This window comes from Carlito syrichta, unplaced genomic scaffold (assembly GCF_000164805.1).
Source record: "Carlito syrichta isolate Samal-C Ts95f unplaced genomic scaffold, Tarsius_syrichta-2.0.1 Scaffold304261, whole genome shotgun sequence".
In the NCBI taxonomy this organism is placed as follows: domain Eukaryota; kingdom Metazoa; phylum Chordata; class Mammalia; order Primates; family Tarsiidae; genus Carlito; species Carlito syrichta.
The window spans coordinates 211,060-217,530 of NW_007248357.1; positions in this window are offsets into that span (position 1 = coordinate 211,060).

Sequence of the window (6,471 nt, forward strand, 5' to 3'; positions counted from 1 at the left end):
ACACATAAGTCAATAGAGAATTTTCAATGAATATGAAGATATTCATTGGGGTTTAAATAAAAACCCAAAAAACTGATAACTAATCAAAATCTAAATATGGAAATGGGTAAATAAATGTTGACACATCTTTAATGCAAAAAACAACATTTCCTTTTCCAAATAAAAAGGGTTTAAAAAAATTTTATAGTTGGGAGCATAGAAATGTAGAAATAGTGAGTAAAACATCACAGATAAAATCATATTAACAATGTAGGTAGATGTCAATCTTCTATATGCATAGAGAGATAATAGACTGGAAAATATATATAAATATGACAGCAGCACTTACATCTGTCTTATGCATAATGTTTGCATATTATAGTTTGAAGTATATTTCTGGTTTTATGTGATGAGTGAAGTTAAAAAAGAAATAGAAGTGCAGAAGCGCCATAGTGAATTCTAACTTTTTCTTGGCCAACATTTATAACAAAAGAAGTCACGTCTGCAGCTGTGAAACATCACAGTTGAATTCTCAGGACAGAGCTAGTGTTTGAATTAGGTAGATGACAATATTAGTGTTAGACACCAGTATCAAAGGCAGGCGTGGAAACCAGGGAGCCAAGAGAGTAAGACTTACTCAGAGAGTAAGGCTCAGTGAGTGACCAGTAGGCTGTTGAAATTTTGTAAAATAGCTCACAGTGTCATGAATTTCACTAATAACAATCCAGCCTATGGATCTGAGTGGGCCAGTAATGATAAGGGGATGGGACGAAACAAATTGATTTCTAGGATCAAAGAAAAACCTGAGCTGCTCATTCAAAATTAAAGTAACCTTAACATGATATGGATTAGATATGACCAGAATTAGGGTTATTGTAATTTCTGGACATGAAGATGAGTATAAGATATCTAAACTTATTTCAATTAAATTCATAATGGACCCCATTAGCAGGAGGAAATTAATCCCCCATATAAGCTTAAATTTCTCAAAATGTGCACAAGACCTAGACAAGGAGCTAGGGCAATACTGAAGGCATCATTTTATATTGAAGAAGTGTGGAGAAGGCAGAGACAAAAGGGGAAAAAGTGATTTTATGGCTGTTCTTGGATAAAGAAATGTTCCAGCATTCTCCAGAAGTTTTCACAATGGCATTAAATAACAAATGTTCTCTTTGAAGAGAACAATTACCTAGTTAAATTAGGAAGTGCTTTCTTATGAGGGCTGCAATTAAAAATAGAGGGCAAGAGAAACTTGTCTTAGCCATTTGCCATCACCCTAGGGTTTGTTGATCAACTTTATGCTCCATTTATGTCTCCATAAACCATTCTGTGAAATTAAAAGTATGTGGCTGACATGAATATTGCCCACTTTGCAAATGAAAGACAAGAAGCAAGAAAAACTTTATGCAGAAGCATGAGGCTATCATACAAAAATTCTTTACAATTATTATCTTTGCTTCCCCACAAAAATGAGATTACTCTCTTGGTGGATGTCATGGAATTGAGGCTTTGAAACGGAGATGCCAAGCTGTAAATTACATTTCTGAATCAATTATGCCTCTATCAGAAGGGCTATAAATAACATGCAGAATTACCAGATGTGTAATTTTTTGTTACACTTGAACATTTGGCGCGTTTAGAATGTTTGAGTGAGGGACTTGGGTTAATCTGTGAATTTCACGGATTCATCTGACAAGACGGCAGAAAAATATGGGTGAGAATTATGATGACCTTGCCTCAAGGAGACTTATCAGAACAAGGTCGATTCAGAAATTTGCCTGCATTTTTCTTAAAAGGAACTTGGATGGGAAATGATCATTGGAGTCCCTTGTTGTTCCATTGGCTGAATTCTCAAAAGAGTTGATTAAAGAACACATTTGGTTTCAAATGGGTAACTTGAGCAAAATATAATTTAGTGATGAGCCTTTCTTTTGACAGCTTTACATTGATTTTATTTTGTTGCTTTCTTGGGAAGTTTAAGTGAGAAACTGTTGGACAGTTTATTATAACCAGACTCAGCATCCAAAGTTTAAACATCAAACAGTGGGTATAGGAAAGGGCTGGAGTTTATCAAGCCGCCTCAGGCAGTGACCTTCCCATGAATATCACTTATTCTTGGGTCTGTTACATTGCTGAATTTTTTTCCCCGGTGGCAAGTTGAGATTTTGTTCCTCTTATTTATAGGTAAGCATTTGTGTTATTAAATTTGGAAGCTGTCAGTAACAAGACTAAGAGAGAAACATGACTCTCTGTGTAAGAAAATATAACACCCACATTTTCCTAAGAATTGTTGGAGACATGTAGGAGCTCTTCTTTGCTACTGCACTAGAAGAAATCTGGTTCCCTCGGCAGAGTTAGGTAAATACTATACAGTCACACAAATCTTTATGGGTTGTGCCTTGAATTGACTACCATTTTTAAAGCTTGCAATTTTTTTTTCCTGTAGCACAACGTAATAGAAAGGAGTTTGGAATCAGATGGAGTCTGACAGATGAATATATCTAAGACAATAGTGTTAAAATGTCAGAGTTGAGACTCCAACCCAGCTCAGTTTTCTTATCTATAAAATGGGTATAATGGCTTCTAATTTCTGGCATTATTTTGAGGTTAAATTCAATACCGTCGGCAAAATATTTAGTTTAGTTCTCTACCTATAATTGGCACTAGAAGAAGTGATTCTGACTATCACTTAGAGGTTTTTTTTTTAACTCAACTTTCCTCATTTCCTATTTTCTACCTACAATCACCTGTCCCCAAGGAGGAATAAAGCATAGCAGTTAACAGCTTAAATTCTGAGTTAGTTTGGGCTTGAATCCCAGTTCAGACACTTATCAGGTATATGAACTCCAGCAAATCACATAACTTATCTCTGCCTCTGTTAAATGCAGAAAATAATAGTAACCACCTAATAGAGGTAATACTTTCCTTACTTAACTAGTGTTTTAACAAAACAAGTAAAGCACTCAGAACACTGCCTGACACATAGCAGCACACAATAAATACTTTCCTATTATGAACGTTTTTTAATATCTGTTGAATCCATTCTCCTTCCTTGTGATAATTAATTTTATATGTCAACTTGAATAGGCCTTTTGGTGCCCAGATATTTTGTCAAACATTATTCTGAATGTGTCTATGGGAGTGTTTCTGGATGAGATTAGTATTTAAATTGGTATACTGTATAATGACTCCACTGACTTGAATACCCTTCCCTTCCTAATGTGGTTGGGTCTTACCTGATTACTTGAAAACCTGAATAGAACAAAAAGGCTGCCTGACTGTTAGGCTAGGACATTGCTCTTCTCCCATCTTATATTGCAACTTATACCACGAGTTATCTGGTTCTCTGGCCTTTGGATTCATTGGAACTACATCACTGGTAATATGTGCACCACCAGTTTTTCTAGGTCTCCAGCTTGTCAGTTGTGAATCTTGGGACTTCTCAGTCTCCATAATCATGTGCACCAATTCTTTATACTAAAGATAGATAGATGACTAGGTAGGTAGGTGGATAGATAGGTAGATAGATAGATAGATAGATAGATAGATGATAGATAGATAGATATAGATAGATGATAGGTAGATGATGATGATAGAATCTCTTTCTCTATGTATATATAATACATATTATTATATATATTATTAGTCCTGTTTCTCTGGAGAATCCTGACTAATATATGTATATATATACACACATATATATAAAACCTTTTTTTTGTTTTGCTTCAAACTTCCATGTGCATGTAAATTCTGTAATTTATAAGAAACATATTTACCCCTTCTAGTTATAAGTGGTCATCACCAACACTTAAGTAATAGGATAAAACACAGACTGTAATTGGACCTCAGAAGAATATTGGTAGGTGTCAGAGCTAATGCGCTTATCAAAAGAAAAATCAAGATCTAGTATCATAAGGGATAATATGGGATGTACCCCCAACCAAATAAGGTATGTATACAAAGGTTAGTAGCAAGTCTTCCACAAAAGCAAGCAAGAGAAACGAAGAGATAAAGAAGGACAACAATCATGTGTATGTGATTTCTTAGAGCGATGCTCTTCAAGGCCTTGAATCTCACCCTTGAAATATGTCTTTTATTTCTTGATTTCCAATATTAGAAAATGTTCTCACTCATAAGTGGACCTTGAACAACTATTGCAATACTATAAGAAAAGGATTGACAGTGGCGGGAAACTATGGGGGTCAAGGAGGGGAAGGGAGGTGGGATTAACGGTAGTCGATATCTGTCTGGGGAGGAGGGCCACACCTTATCAACAAGGGTAGCTGCACAATGCATATTTGTATACCTAACCTTTAACCCCACAACTTTAAAATAAAAAATATGTTTAAAAAAAGAAAGAAAATTAGCAGCTGTGCATTTTTTAAAATCCACTAATAAATCACTGCTTTCAAAGTCCTAGATACTGTTTTCTTTGTTCTGATGGAGAGATGCATCAGAATTCAATGGATGTCTCCTCAACAAGTAAAAATGACACATGATTTTGACCTTGCAATCTCCAAAAGAATGAAACATCTGAATGTTTTTCAAAAATATACTGAGGGAGAAATTGTCACATTAGAACTTGCTAATGCACTTGTTCTCATAACCGATACATGAAGATGTGTCAAACCTAGAGTCAAAGTTTTTAACCAAATCCCAAAGATCCTGCAATATTCCTGCAATGAGCATTTTGCATATGGTTTCTCTCAAAATGAAGGATATGTTTTCCATTTACAGTAATAACAGAGAATAGTATCAAGTTTCTGCATTGAGGTATAGCTGTCACATCACATCCCATTACACTATCATTTGCACATTGGAACATTCTTATTTGTTTAAAATACAATGTTTTGCTCCTCTCTGAATGACAGCTTTCAGGCAACAGAAGGAAAACATTAAAATTTCAGAATTTACTCTTTAAAGCATGTAGTCATCAAAATAGAGTCACAGAAAGAAAATTGATGGGGTCAAATCTTCTTTTATGCCAATGATGAAGTGTGAACAAATAAAAAGGAAAATTACAGGATTCTACAAGTAAACTATATGATACAAATTCAGTACAAATCACAAAAATTTGAAGCAAGAGTAGGATAGCACAGAAAAAAACTGAATTAATTTGCAATTTAATGCTTAGCCAAATGTGGATCAATTGACTATACAGATAATAACAATTATTCTCACAAATTGAATATATTTAAAGACATGACCCATGCAACATAAACAATACATGTTGGTCTGTAAATTCTAAGTTAGTTTATCTTATTTCTTTCATAAGAAAGTCTTAAATTGAAACCAAAAAGTGAAGGAATTAACTTTCAGTGCTAGACTTAAAAACCCTAATTTTTTAAAAAAGTTATTTTAAAAAGATAGTTTGGGCAACATAGGAGCATTTTTGGGTGACTAAAACAATTCATTTTTATTGCAGATAACAGACTGAGGAAATATTATCTAAAAGTGATTTTTATAATTGACTTTGTTCTCAACACAATTTCATGGGAATAGTATAGAAAAAGAGAAAGATAGATATAGTCATTCCTACATATCCATGGGGCTGGGTTCCAGTATCCTTACAGACACCCAAATCCACAGATGCTCAAGTCCCCGCTATAAAATGGCATGATACTTGCATATAAACTGTGTGCATCAGGAGATAGGCAAGATGGAAAAAGAACCGGTGGGAGCATGAAAATCTCTGCAAGGGCGAGTGCCCATAAAGGCAGTCTGCATGAGTGGGTGAGTGCAACTGGGTGAGTGAAAGTCCGTCTGAGGGCACACTCCAGATCAAACACCCAGGATACCCTTCAGAGGTGGCTGCAACACACCTCTGCCCTGAGATCAGAGCCCCCAGCACACAGGATCATCAACCATTCTCAGGGGTATCTCTAAAGGCAGCAGAGGTCAGCTGCTCCTCAGTGCCTAGCATCTGACCCACGCCACCACCCACAGCAGCAGGCCGGGCACTAGTAGAGGAAAGTGTGAAGAAGGCGCTGCTAGGAAATCTGGAACTGAGCCCTAATGCTGGTGGGAAGACACCTACCATTTTCTCTCTCCCAGGACCAGGAAGAGACCTGCATTGGCCTGCCTGGGTCTATTCAGCCTCCAACCTGGGACCCAGAGGTGATCTCCACGCCCCTCTGTGATTGACTATTGCTGATCCAAAGAAGAAACTACTTCAGGAGCCAACACAGAGACAGACAACCCACCCCCATGCTAGAACAGGACCAGACACACCTGATCTGAGTGGGGGACTTGACAGCAGCAGCAGCAGCAGACAAGTTGGGTGAGTCTAGATCTGATACACCCTCCTCCCACAGCAGTCCATGGAGCATCTGACCCATGCTAAGAGCAGCCCTATTGGCTTGCACCAAGAACCGAGGGGAGGAACTGGAGACCAGAGTCCATGCCCTATCTCAGCAGCAACTAGAAGCAGTAGCAGTGCTTGGGAAAGGAACCTGAAGTTCCTGAAATGGCCACAGAGGGAGATTTTATTTT